Source organism: Rhinichthys klamathensis, unplaced genomic scaffold (assembly GCF_029890125.1).
Source record: "Rhinichthys klamathensis goyatoka isolate OS25496 unplaced genomic scaffold, OSU_Roscu_1.1 h1tg000198l_1, whole genome shotgun sequence".
Taxonomy (NCBI): Eukaryota; Metazoa; Chordata; class Actinopteri; order Cypriniformes; family Leuciscidae; genus Rhinichthys; species Rhinichthys klamathensis.
The window spans coordinates 553,442-568,554 of NW_026606724.1; the positions used below are offsets into that span (position 1 = coordinate 553,442).

Genomic DNA, 15,113 nt, shown 5'->3' on the forward strand with positions numbered 1-15,113 from the left:
TACATAACGGTTCAAAATGCTGACGTCAGTAAGATTTTTTAATTAAATTAATAGTTTTATTCAGCAGGGATCAATGCATTAAATTGATCAAAAGTGACAGTCAAGGGTTTTACACTGTTAAACAAAAAAATATTTCATATAAATGCTGTTCTTTCAACTTTCATCAAAACATCTGCATTAAATTTAGCAGGGTTTCCACCAAAAATATAAAACCCTTTTCAACATTGATAATAATAATAAATGTTTCTTGAGCAACAAATAAGCATATTAAAATGATTTCTGAAGGATCATAAAGACTGGAGTAAATAATTCAGCTTTGATCACAGGAATAAATTACAGTTTATTATGACATAGAAAACAGATAGCCTGTGTTAAATTGTAATAATATTACAGTAGGGGTGTAACGATATTTGAACCGAACCGAAAAACCGCGATACACCACCCACGATACGTATCGCGATACTCTCATGGCGAACCGAACACGCCCCGCCCCCTGCTGCCCCGCCCAGCCCCGGCTCATTGCACCTCATGTGTTATGTGTACACAACGAATACGGGGCTGTTGCCTAACCACCATTAACCACATATAATCGCAATAAGCTCAGTGTTTTGTTACTTTTAATAATAAGCCAGGGTTAATCTTTCAAATTATGTCTATTTGATCACGAAATGCAAACAATAAATGCCGTTTTGGCGCTCTTAGATGTGGCGTGACAGATATCACTGTATGCATGCGGCAGCGCGGAGCGCGATCATCTCTTCCTCAGTTACAGAATAAACATGAATGGACACCCGAAGGTATGTTGAAAGATACAGTATACTTACTGAAAGGCATCATAACTCGTGTAAACACTCAATCAGTGTTTCAACAGCGGAAATACGTCAATAAAACGCTTAGTTTTTCACATAGCTTTATATTTACCTCAGGCAAGTCATTCAGTGTCCACAGCTTGCTGGTTTGCTAACTCTTTCACTAAATAAATGCTATATATTAGCCTATATATTATATTTTACTTAACCTGTTATGATATCTTGATTATTTAATGTATGTTTAAAATAGTTGTCATGAAAATAACAGCAACTGTGTAAATTATTATATAACAATAACAAATTAGAGTAAAAACATGTTAATGCAAAAATTGCCATATGTGCAGTTTACATGTTTTCATACAATTTGTTATTTGAGTGTTGATTATTATTATATCATTTAGGCTAAAAGTCTAGTCTTTTAAGCTTTAATGTTATAGTAATGTGCAAGTAAGGGCTGTAGTTTACAGCATTAGCAGATAATTTTGTTATCCTTGAGAAACGTTTACTTGTAATTGAATTAATTTAAAGACAAGGACACAATTTGTTCATTAAAGCACTGTTTAATAAAAAATCAAAGCAATTTTAGTTTTCTAAAAAACCCCCACCCACCGAAATGAACCGAACCGAACCGATACCTCAAAACCGTGGGACGAACCGAACCGTCAGGTTTGTGTATCGTTACACCCCTATATTACAGTGTTTTTGATCAAATAAATGCAGATAAGAATTAAAAATCTTACAGACCCCAAACTTTAGAACAGTAATGCACAATAGTGCGTTTACTATAATTAGGCTAGTTTGACTAATTACAGGTGAGTCGAGAGCACAAATCACAAAATATTTTAGTGGTCATGAATATGTATTCAGATTTAGCATATTAATGATGCATTCACCTCATAAATCGTGACACACACTGCTCTAGCACAGGAAAGTACATGTTAGCTCAAGGGCATGCTTTTAAAATGAAAAAGTATTGGTATCGGTATCAATATCGGCGATACTGGCCCTGTATTTACTAAATTTATTTAATTTAGCAATAAATTTAAGTGTAAGTGTTAGCAAATATTTATATAATATTTATTTATATTATATTATAAAGAAATATTAGTATATCGCTACATCAACTGAGCCACTGCCATGAAGATTGTAGAATGTATAATATAATATTTAATATAATATTGTTTTGTTATAATATATATATTATAAAGAAATATTATTATATTCACATATTATATAAAGTCGTACACCAGCTGAGCCACTGCCATGGGGGGTTTTGCTTTGTTTTTTGTTTTGTTTGCTTACAGTATTATTTACATTTTATATTAATACTGGGCACTTCCCCCAGGTGAGTGCCACCACTAATGTTTGGATTTTGATTTGATTTTTAATTTTGTTTTTCGATTTGTTTCGTTGTATAATATAATATTTATATCATATTGTATTATAAATAAATATTATTATATTTATTTATAAAAAAGAAAGTATAAAGAAGTAAACATAGAGCAGTTGAATTTGAACCTGCATCCCCCATATGAGCACCAAGGCTCAACCTTGAGCACTAATTACTTGGATTTGTCTCAGAGGAAATCTCTTCTCACATTTAGAGGTCAGACAGTTTGGTGTCTTTGAGAGTATAAATTGAACTTTTAGAAAATGGAAAATAAAAAGTGTTTGATAAGAGATTCATCTGGTGGCATTGTAATATAAGTGGAATCATTTTCTTCCATTATCTGAATCTTTGTACTCCCACTCTGTCATGTGAAATAATGGCAGATTGGACCAGAACTCATTGTCTCAGATATAATCAAAACAGAGCCGAGTTCAGACTCCGCCAGACTGAAGTGTCTTGTTTCTGGGCGCTCTCGTCCCCTGGAGGCTACAGGGATCATTACCACTGAGTCATGGAGGTGTTGAAGATGTGCGCTCAGATAGCACCTCCTCAGTGTGAAGGGTATTAATAGACCCTCTCTGGCCATGAGTAGGTAATGCCGGCTGAGCTGCTGAAAGCTGATGACATTTATACAAAAATCCTTTGTCAGACAGTCACATGAATGGAGAGACAAACATGTTTAGCTGCCTCAGTTCATTTGTAAAATACATACACACAGAAATGTGGTTCAGAAGAGGTCGACTATTATTATTATTTTTTGTGGCCGATGCCAATATTCAGAAAGCAGGGTGGCAGATTAAAAATGTGGATTTTTGTAATTATTGATTTAAAAAAGAGGGGCAACAGAGGAAGTCTGCACTTTGCTCATGCAATCAGCTGGTGATACGATACCACGGCTCAGAGCGGCTCAGCTCACAGTGAATGAATGCAGTGAACTCTGCGTGTGCTGAGAGTTTAGCGTGCATTTGGGAACATGGCGGGCACCAGTTATGCACCAGTTATGCCCCAGTTATGCACCAGTAATGCACCAGTTATGCCCCAGTAATGCACCAGTTATGCCCCAGTTATGCACCAGTAATGCACCAGTTATGCACCAGTAATGCACCAGTTATGCACCAGTTATGCACCAGTAATGCACCAGTTATGCACCAGTAATGCACCAGTAATGCACCAGTTATGCCCCAGTTATGCCCCAGTAATGCACCAGTTATGCCCCAGTTATGCCCCAGTTATGCCCCAGTTATGCCCCAGTAATGCACCAGTTATGCACCAGTAATGCACCAGTTATGCCCCAGTTATGCACCAGTAATGCACCAGTTATGCCCCAGTTATGCACCAGTAATGCACCAGTAATGCACCAGTTATGCACCAGTAATGCACCAGTTATGCACCAGTAATGCACCAGTTATGCCCCAGTTATGCACCAGTAATGCACCAGTTATGCACCAGTAATGCACCAGTTATGCCCCAGTAATGCACCAGTCATGCCCCAGTTATGCCCCAGTAATGCCCCAGTTATGCACCAGTAATGCACCAGTTATGCCCCAGTTATGCACCAGTAATGCACCAGTTATGCACCAGTAATGCACCAGTTATGCACCAGTTATGCACCAGTAATGCACCAGTTATGCACCAGTAATGCACCAGTTATGCACCAGTAATGCACCAGTTATGCCCCAGTAATGCACCAGTTATGCCCCAGTAATGCACCAGTTATGCCCCAGTAATGCACCAGTAATGCACCAGTTATGCCCCAGTTATGCCCCAGTTATGCCCCAGTTATGCCCCAGTTATGCCCCAGTTATGCCCCAGTAATGCCCCAGTTATGCCCCAGTAATGCACCAGTAATGCCCCAGTTATGCCCCAGTTATGCCCCAGTTATGCCCCAGTAATGCACCAGTTATGCACCAGTTATGCACCAGTAATGCCCTCGAACCCCCTACAGCAAGGGTGGGGTTGGGTATTATTTTAATTTTAGCGATTCTGAATCAGCGTATCGATTCCCAGTTTCGATTCCAGTAAGGTAAAAACAATTAGTCAAACATTTAGGCCTATATCACAAATATTTATTCTGTCTTTCATATTTATTCTGATTTCAATGAACAAAAATCAGAAGCCTGTCATTTTACTATGGGTTTAAAACAAATACCAGCAAAAAAAAAAAAGCAAAAAAAAAGAAAAACGTTTTGGGTTTCGTTTTTATAACTTGCATTAATTATCCCTGTGTGTATTTAAGCCCCTAGTTTCCCTAGTTCATTTGTCCTGTATCATCAGTGTTGGATGTGGTTGTTGATTCTAGCTCGTGAGTTTTCCCTAGTATTCCTGTTGAATTTATTAAAAGATTGTTTATTTTGTACTCATTTGTCTTCATGCGCTCATTACAGCCACATCGTGACAATAGTAGGGATGTCCTGATCAAGTTTTTTGTGCCCCTGATTCAATCTGAGTCATTGAATATTGAGTATCTGTTACCTGTCTGTCTGTCTGTCTATCTATCTAATCTATGACATAAGTAGATATAAACATCTATTACAATGGTAAATATTGTAAACACTATAAATATGGGACTACTGATATAAAATTCTTGTATTTTATATGTACAATAAGCAGAATAATTGGTCAAAAAAGAAAGAAAAGTGGAGATACGGTTAGAAAGCATGAAGCTCGCGGTGTCAGAATGCCGTAGCAAGACACAACCCATGGCAACATGTTATGGCAAAGACGTCTCAGACAATCAGAAGGCTGTGATTCCTCTCAAAAGTCTGTCTAAAATATACTAAACACGGAAGTGGGAACATGCGTGTGTGGCGCGCTAGAACAAACCTTATTCTTTCCCTCTTACTGGCGGTTGGCAAACCCACTTGAAGGTGCATACGGCTACCTGCACGAAACCTGCATGACAGCTGACGTAAACTAAAGGATCGTGCTTAGGATAGCCGATACCGATCAGTTAAACAAATGCTTAAACGATCCCGATACCAATCCTTGAGATCGGCTCAGGACATCCCTACTGCATAGCTTTTTTAATAAATAAAATATAGATTAATCCTTAAAGTTACAAAAGATATTCAGTCAAGATCAGTGAGTGATTTTCTTTTGTTCTTTGATTAATGTTAATGAAACCGACTGCAGCAGGTTTATTAGGCTGCTGTCACTTTAAGAACTCTTTTCTTTAAGACAGGGGTGAGACGTCTCAAAAGTGAGACAGGGGTGAGATAGAGAGTGACACAGGGGTGAGACAGAGAGTGAGACAGGTGAGATAGAGAGAGGGACAGGGGTGAGACGTCTCAAAAGTGAGACAGGGGTGAGATGGAGAGTGACACAGGGGTGAGATAGAGAGTGAGACAGGGGTGAGATAGAGAGTGAGACGGGTGAGATAGAGAGTGACACAGGGGTGAGATAGAGAGTGAGACGGGAAGACAGAGAGTGAGACGGGTGAGATAGAGAGTGACACAGGGGTGAGATAGAGAGTGACACAGGGGTGAGATAGAGAGTGAGACAGGGGTGAGATAGAGAGTGAGACGGGTGAGACGGAGAGTGACACAGGGGTGAGATAGAGAGTGAGACGGGTGAGATAGAGAGAGGGACAGGGGTGAGACGTCTCAAAAGTGAGACAGGGGTGAGATAGAGAGTGAGACAGGGGTGAGATAGAGAGTGAGACAGGGGTGAGATAGAGAGTGAGACAGGGGTGAGATAGAGAGTGAGACAGGGGTGAGATAGAGAGTGAGACGGGTGAGATGGAGAGTGACACAGGGGTGAGATAGAGAGTGAGACAGGGGTGAGATAGAGAGTGAGACGGGTGAGACGGAGAGTGAGACAGGGGTGAGATAGAGAGTGAGACGGGAAGACAGAGAGTGAGACGGGTGAGATAGAGAGTGACACAGGGGTGAGATAGAGAGTGACACAGGGGTGAGATAGAGAGTGAGACAGGGGTGAGATAGAGAGTGAGACGGGTGAGACGGAGAGTGACACAGGGGTGAGACAGAGAGTGAGACAGGTGAGATAGAGAGAGGGACAGGGGTGAGACGTCTCAAAAGTGAGACAGGGGTGAGATAGAGAGTGAGACGGGTGAGACGGAGAGTGAGACGGGTGAGACGGAGAGTGACACAGGGGTGAGATGGAGAGTGACACAGGGGTGAGATAGAGAGTGAGACAGGGGTGAGATAGAGAGTGAGACAGGGGTGAGATAGAGAGTGAGACGGGTGAGACGGAGAGTGACACAGGGGTGAGACGGAGAGTGACACAGGGGTGAGATAGAGAGTGAGACAGGGGTGAGATAGAGGGTGAGACGGAGAGTGACACAGGGGTGAGACGGAGAGTGACACAGGGGTGAGATAGAGAGTGAGACGGGTGAGACGGAGAGTGACACAGGGGTGAGATAGAGAGTGACACAGGGGTGAGATAGAGAGTGAGACAGGGGTGAGATAGAGAGTGAGACGGGGGTGAGATAGAGAGTGAGACGGGTGAGATAGAGAGTGAGACAGGGGTGAGATAGAGAGTGAATGGGCTGATGGCCTCCCTGTTTCTGTTTTGCTAATCTGTTTGTTTAGAACAGATCCTATGAAATTTCTATTTTAAAATCTTTTTTTTTTTTTTTTGTCACACCTGCCCAGGGACTACAGGTGGAAATTAGCAATTGTTGTATCTTTATATAAATGAATAAGTATCTACAAAAAGGAAACAAACAGCGTACATAATAATCAAAATAATTGCTCTCATCATGAGCAGAATATAAAGATAACTAGTAATTTCAAAGTTTTAATTGTCTTCCCTTGCCATCTACAAATAATTGTCCTAATTTTTACATTGTTAATTATGAAATGATCTGGTGATTAATAGGGCTAATGCTAAATGTAGATGAGAAAAAAAAAAAGTCTTGTCACAAACCTGTTTTGAACAGCCAGATCCATATACTGTAAAATGTAACTATTAGAGATACAGCGGCGAAACATCATTACCATGAACAACCCTAAGCGCTTGTGGTGTGAACTGCTACATTGGTTTTATGACAGAAATTATCGTTTAATTTTAAGTTTAATAGAGGGAATTTATTTTATTTGTACTCATTATTAACTTTGGCTGTCAGGTGCGGACACGTAGCAGAATCAAGGGTCTGAGCCCTGATGAATTATGGACCCAGCTTCTGTGTGAGGGATGTTCTGTTCTTCTCTGTGGCCTAGGTTACCTTCAGAAATTCAAAGAGGGATTGAAATTCATTCATAAACAGCTTGAAATAAAAGGAACAATAGTTAGAGTCGTCACACGCTGTGTCCCAGCCACTGTTGAAATATTGCAACGGCTGTAGAAATGAGGGCAGGAGTTGCAGTGTGTAAGAGAACAATTTTTTTAATTTATTTAAAAGCTTAAAGAAGCAACTCTTTGAAGGACTTAGTTTAGTTCTTTTCATTTAGTTAAATAGGCCATATCTTGCCCTTTTTCTAAGTCTTGATTTTGTTTTTGGGCTCTACTAGAACAGGTTTTCATGATTGAATGTTCAAAACTATAATAATTCACCGCACTGCATGGGATTTACTGTATGATACAACAAATTCACCTAGATTTAGTTATATCATTTATAATTTGCATTAGAGAACACCATGTAAACTTGGGGTAATCATACAAATTGTTTTATTCATTACAGCACAGATCGAAAAAAAAAAATGTTTTCAGGAAACGGGCAGAGTTGAATAAATAGTAGCGAACAATAAACGATAAAAATTGCAGCGCTAAAAATTGTAAAACAAAAATTAATAATTAATCCAAAGTTTGAACATTTATGAGTAGTGTAGCAGATATATAGTCCACTTTGGTTGCTGAAAAAAAAAGGCTTGACGCTCACAGGATAGATTTGGCGGTGATGTCACTTCCGGTTCTGGCCACGCCCCCCAGGTGAGGTCACCGGTCCTTTATTCCCAGAGGCCTTGCATCTCCTGCTTCCACCCCTAGGTGGTGTCAACTCCGATAACATTGGGTGAAATAGTTCATTGTTTAACTCAAGTAGGCTTAAAACTTCTTTATTTTAACGTGCGTTGTGTGAGTGTTTACATTAAGCCTACACATTTTTTAAACACAGCGCAAAAATAAAGGCATTACATAGGTGCAATTTTCCCTTCTGGCGGTTTTAGGTATAAATGCCCCTTTTTTAATCTGTTTTTTTCTAAACTATTTTTTAACAACGGGATTGTAAATAACACAATAGTAAAAGTCAGTGACTGGGAGACGTGGGTATTTTATTGAAAATCTGTTATGTAAATTTGAAAAACAGATTAAAGGTTAATTATACACTGTGGCGGTTCTAGTGTTAAAGAGCGTGATGGATTGTAAGGCGATAGAATATCAGTTAAATACACAGGAGCTAAACCATTTAAAGCTTTATAGGTCAGTAGTAATACTTTGTAATTGATTCGCAACTTAATAGGTAACCCGTGTAGAGATAAAAAAATTGGTGTTATATGATCATATTTTCTTGACCTAGTAAGAACTCTAGCGGCTGCATTTTGGACTAACTGTAGCTTGTTTATTAAGCATGCAGGACAACCAGCTAATAAAGCATTACAGTAATCTAGTCTCGAGGTCATGAATGCATGAACTAACTTTTCTGCATCAGAAACTGATAGTATGTTACGTAGCTTAGCCATGTTTCTGAGGTGGAAGAAGACTGTTTTTTTTTTGTAACATATGAAATATGATTTTCAAAAGACAAGTTGCTGTCAAATATAACACCCAGGTCTTTTACTTTTATCTTATTTGAATTTAATAGATGAAAATGATTGGTCATCCAGTATTTTATTTCTCACACTCTGCCAACTTGAATAATTTAGGAGATTTCATCTGGTCGTGATTGAAATATATAACGGAGTATCACTGGCATAACAGTGGAAACTAAGTCTATGTGTATATATATATATATATATATATATATATATATTTGTCTTTGTTGAAAACTAGCTAGATTTTAAAACATCCTAAGATCTTCTCACTGGCATTAGTCCAGTCTTTTCAAATTTCATTACATTTGTCTGAAATCTGTGTGTGTCCATTCTGCACATATTTATAGTAACTAATTACAGTATTTGATTCTGACGGTTTAAGTTTTTGTCTGTGAGCACTGCTGACGAGGAGACCGGATCATCTCCTTATCTGTCGAGACCTCGATGAAAATCACCTCAGTTCTTTAAACGTTCACCTACATTCAGTGAAGTGGCTGCAGAGAGACGGAAACAAGATAAAGAGCGAGATGGTGCTTATCTGCCTCGTCCTTGAGGAAAACAGAAGTCATTTCCTGAGCTGTGATATTGTCTCTGGCTTCATGTTAGAAGTTTAATTGAAATCTGAGGATAAAAAAAAAACAGAGTAAACTCTCACAGCCGGATTTTGGTGCTGATTAAATGTTTGAATGATTGTTGTGGGTCACACAAAAAAAAAGTCATGTCTACAAAGCCACACCTTCAAAACACATGAACGCTCACACCATAAGCGTCACAAGAGACGCCGTTAAATTACCTCATGTCTCAAAGGTCAAAGCACATAACATTACAATTATAATGTAAACAGCTTACAGAGCTCTTGTACCCCATGACTGCTGCAGATTCATTTCAGCATTGATATTGTTGACATAGAAATGCATAAATCCGAGTCTGAAGACATGAACAGCTCCCGGTAGAACGTCACGGGTTGCCATCTCTTAATTGCGATAATTGCAACATGCCGTGAAAGCAGAGGAGACCAATCACAACAGACTGGGTCATCTGACCAATCAGAGCAGAGTAGACCAATCACAACAGACTGAGCCATCTGACCAATCAGAACAGAGTAGACCAATCACAACAGACTGGGTCATCTGACCAATCAGAGCAGAGTAGACCAATCAAAACAGACTGGGCCATCTGACCAATCAGAGCAGAGTAGACCAATCAAAACAGACTGGGCCATCTGACCAATCAGAGCAGAGTAGACCAAACACAACAGACTGAGCCATCTGACCAATCAGAGCAGAGTAGACCAATCACAGCAGACTGGGCCATCTGACCAATCAGAGCAGAGTTGACCAATCACTACAGACTGGGCCATCTGACCAATCACAGCAGAGTAGACCAATCACAACAGACTGGGCCATCTGACCAATCAGAGCAGAGTAGATCAATCACAACAGACTGGGCCATCTGACCAATCAGAGCAGAGTAGATCAATCACAACAGACTGGGCCATCTGACCAATCAGAGCAGAGTTGACCAATCACTACAGACTGGGCCATCTGACCAATCAGAGCAGAGTAGACCAATCACAGCAGACTGGGCCATCTGACCAATCAGAGCAGAGTAGATCAATCACAACAGACTGGGTCATCTGACCAATCAGAGCAGAGTAGACCAATCACAGCAGACTGGGCCATCTGACCAATCAGAGCAGAGTAGACCAATCACAACAGACTGGGCCATCTGACCAATCAGAGCAGAGTTGACCAATCACTACAGACTGGGCCATCTGACCAATCAGAGCAGAGTAGACCAATCACAACAGACTGGGCCATCTGACCAATCAGAGCAGAGTTGACCAATCACTACAGACTGGACCATCTGACCAATCAGAGCAGAGTAGACCAATCACAGCAGACTGGGCCATCTGACCAATCAGAGCAGAGTAGACCAATCAAAACAGACTGGGCCATCTGACCAATCAGAGCAGAGTAGACCAATCACAGCAGACTGGGCCATCTGACCAATCAGAGGAGAGTAGACCAATCATAACAGACTGGGTCATCTGACCAATCAGAGCAGAGTAGACCAATCAAAACAGACTGGGCCATCTGACCAATCAGAGCAGAGTAGACCAATCACAGCAGACTGGGCCATCTGACCAATCAGAGCAGAGTAGACCAATCACAACAGACTGGGCCATCTGACCAATCAGAGCAGAGTAGACCAATCACAACAGACTGGGCCATCTGACCAATCAGAGCAGAGTAGACCAATCACAACAGACTGGGCCATCTGACCAATCAGAGCAGAGTAGACCAATCACAACAGACTGGGCCATCTGACCAATCAGAGCAGAGTAGACCAATCACAACAGACTGGGCCATCTGACCAATCAGAGCAGAGTAGACCAATCACAACAGACTGGGGTGAAATGAGGTGAATGTATATTATGAGAAAATGAAAGTTTTTTTTGGCCTTGGATGCATGTGAACCCGTTGTAGGAGACTCCAAAACACATTTAGGAACCTTTAAAATAACATAATAGGAGCATTTTACTATCCACAACTTGCATTTAGAAAATAGATACAGTGCATTGACATTTTATTTCATGCCAACTTTAAGGTTTCCTCACTCATGTGTCTTCAGCTGTCACTGCCGAGGTTTCAGACCCTGCAGTGTGCATCTAATGTCTTCTGTGTTCAGTCTGTTTTCAGTCCAGCCACACACACACACACTTTCACCATTTGAGTAGGAAAAACAAACCCAAAACAAAAAAAGCATAAATCAATAAAGCCCTGATTTCCTAGTGTAGATCAGCGATACACACACTCCTCGTTACGGCTCATATGTGGGACGCGCGTCTCTCAGATGGCACCTGGCTTTCAAAGAATTAACCTGTACACCTTCGCCCTGTTGCTAGGCAACCGTGTGGCGCTCGGCTCCCGTTGCCGGCGCTATAATAGGCAGGATTGTCTGAACGATCCTCTGATTATCGGAGACGAGGCGGATCTCTCCGACTGGAGTGGAAGGAGGGATGGACATTAGCAGGGCTGGAATCTGCTCTTGTTTGGTCATTAATTAGTTTGGTTTGAAGCTGAAGATTAGCCGAGAGCCGCTAGAGTAAGTGTGACACTCTTCTGAGTGTGTGCTTTGGGTTCGAGACGGAGACACACACACGGGACTGTGTTCGGGAGCTCGGCAGTGCCAGCTGAGAAACAAACAAAAAACCACTCAAAAAATCATTTCATTTTGTATTTTGATTTTCAATTTCAGTTTATTTTAGGTAGAGTTAATTGGTCATAGAAAAGGACTAGTTGTAGTTTTAATAGCAAATTATTATAATGAGGAATATTGTGACGTGTTCGTTCCGGAAGAAACTCGAGACTACAGTAGAGGCGTTTCAGGAGTTCAGAAACACTGACACTGATATAGAGAAGAACTGGAGCTTGTTCATTCTTGTCTTATTAATATACACTCACCGGCCACTTTATTAGGTACACCTGTCCAACTGCTCGTTAACACTTAATTTCTAAGCAGCCAATCACATGGCGGCAACTCAGTGCATTTAGGCATGTAGATATGGTCAAGACAATCTCCTGCAGTTCAAACCGAGCATCAGTATGGGGAAGAAAGGTGATTTGAGTGACTTTGAACGTGGCATGATTGTTGGTGCCAGAAGGGCTGGTCTGAGTATTTCAGAAACTGCTAATCTACTGGGATTTTCACGCACAACCATCTCTAGGGTTTACAGAGAATGGTCCGAAAAAGAAAAAACATCCAGTGAGCGGCAGTTCTGTGGGCGGAAATGCCTTGTTGATGCCAGAGGTCAGAGGAGAATGGCCAGACTGGTTCGAGCTGATAGAAGGGCAACAGTGACTGAAATAACCACTCGTTACAACCGAGGTATGCAGCAAAGCATTTGTGAAGCCACAACACGCACAACCTTGAGGCGGATGGGCTACAACAGCAGAAGACTCCACCGGGTACCACTCATCTCCACTACAAATAGGAAAAAGAGGCTACAATTTGCAAGAGCTCACCAAAATTGGACAGTTGAAGACTGGAAAAATGTTGCCTGGTCTGATGAGTCTCGATTTCTGTTGAGACATTCAGATGTTAGAGTCAGAATTTGGCGTAAACAGAATGAGAACATGGAACCATCATGCCTTGTTACCACTGTGCAGGCTGGTGGTGGTGGTGTAATGGTGTGGGGGATGTTTTCCTGGCACACTTTAGGCCCCTTAGTGCCAATTGGGCATCGTTTAAATGCCACGGCCTACCTGAGCATTGTTTCTGACCATGTCCATCCCTTTATGGCCACCATGTACCCATCCTCTGATGGCTACTTCCACCATGTCACAAAGCTCTAATCATTTCAAATTGGTTTCTTGAACATGACAATGAGTTCACTGTACTAAAATGGCCTCCACAGTCACCAGATCTCAACCCAATAGAGCATCTTTGGGATGTGGTGGAACGGGAGATTCGCATCATGGATGTGCAGCCGACAAATCTGCGGCAACTGTGTGATGCCATCATGTCAATATGGACCAAACTCCCTGAGGAATGCTTCCAGCACCTTGTTGAATCTATGCCACGAAGAATTGAGGCAGTTCTGAAGGCAAAAGGGGGTCCAACCCGTTACTAGCATGGGGTACCTAATAAAGTGGCCGGTGAGTGTATGGTAACAGCCTCAGTGCTTATTATTTATCATTAGTGAATCTGAGACCTACCCTGATCCTACAGTATTTCATTTCTGTCGCTGTAAGTGTGGAAATCATATACACTACCATTCAATACTTTGGGGTTGGAAGGATTTTTTTAATGTTTTTGAAGTCTCATATTCACCAAGGCTGCATTTATTTGATCAAAAATACAGTAAAAACAGTCAATATTGTGAAATGTTATTATAAAGTTAAACTGACTGTTTTCTATATGTGTATATTTTAAGATGTAATTTATTCCTGTGATCAAAGCTGAATCTCCAGCATCATTACTCCAGTCTTCAGTGTCTCATGATCCTTCAGAAATCACTCTAATATGAGGATTTGATGCTCAGGAAACATTTATGATTGTTATCAATGTTGAAAACAGTTGTGCTGCTTAATAATTCTTTGGAAACCATGATAAAAAATTTTAAAGTTCAAAAGAACATCATTTATTTTAAGCTGAAATCTTTTGTAACATTATAAATGTCTGTGCGGTCACTTTTGGTCAATTTAATGTATCCTTGATGAATAAAAGTATTTATTTATTTATTTATTTTTTCAATCTTATGGAACTCTAACTTTTGAACTGTAGTGTAGAATAGGTCATAATTTGAATAAACTGAAGTATCGCCTGGTTTAAGTCTGTCTTTTTATAGTAAATCACATGTTTCATGTAAACATATGATATTGGTGTGAACATCTGTTTGAACCGTGTGTTCAACAAGACTGATGATTTCCCTCTCTAACTCGGGTGAAATGTATTGAGTTTGCTGCTGTGTCGGGCTGAGCGAGATGCTCAAACAATCAGAGCAACGTTTTCTTACAGCCAGTTTTTATATAAATGACCTATAAATGACTTGTGTTTCTCTTTATTTTGAGGGCCAGATTTACTAACAGCTCCAGCGCAAACCCTCTTTTGGTGTTAAAAAACGACTGTCAGGATTTACTAAAGACACGCAGTGAAAAATGAGCGCTGGAAAGTCGTGGACATTTGTAGGAGTTTCCCTTTCAGACGCAAGATTGATGTGATGAGAGAATTGAAATGAATCATGCTCATAAATCATATAATGAAATTCATAAATTAAGGTGATTTACTAAGGTTTGCGCTCGTCACTTTACTGGTATTTGCACCATTATTTACCGCCCATTTCTTAAACCATACGCTAGTGCGCTGCTCTTGGTGGATTGTGTTGGTCATTATGGAAATGATCCGGCTGAGTCTGTGATCCTTAATTTGCTCGTCGTCTGTAAATCACTTGCTGAACTTTCCGCTCCCATCTGTGCTTTCATGGGATTGTGCTCTCACGCTAATTTGGTAAATCTGGCCCTATGTTAGCAAATGCGGAAGTATTTAACTTTAAAAAGCATGCACATCATCTTTAAATAAATGTAAAACTATGTCCAAGTTCAGGATTGTGTTAATTACACAGGTCATGGAGGAACAAATGGTATTGTTTCTTGAGAACGAACTGTTTCTAGCCCAGCACTTCTAATAATATTCCTTCTG

General features: G+C 40.5%; 1 protein-coding gene across 2 annotated transcripts in view; it reads left to right on the forward strand.

Annotated features, from left to right (window-relative positions):
* The window catches only part of lars2 (leucyl-tRNA synthetase 2, mitochondrial), a 135,428-nt gene that overhangs the window by 80,676 nt on the left and 39,639 nt on the right, over nucleotides 1-15,113 (forward strand). The gene's annotated exons all lie outside the window — the stretch shown is intronic.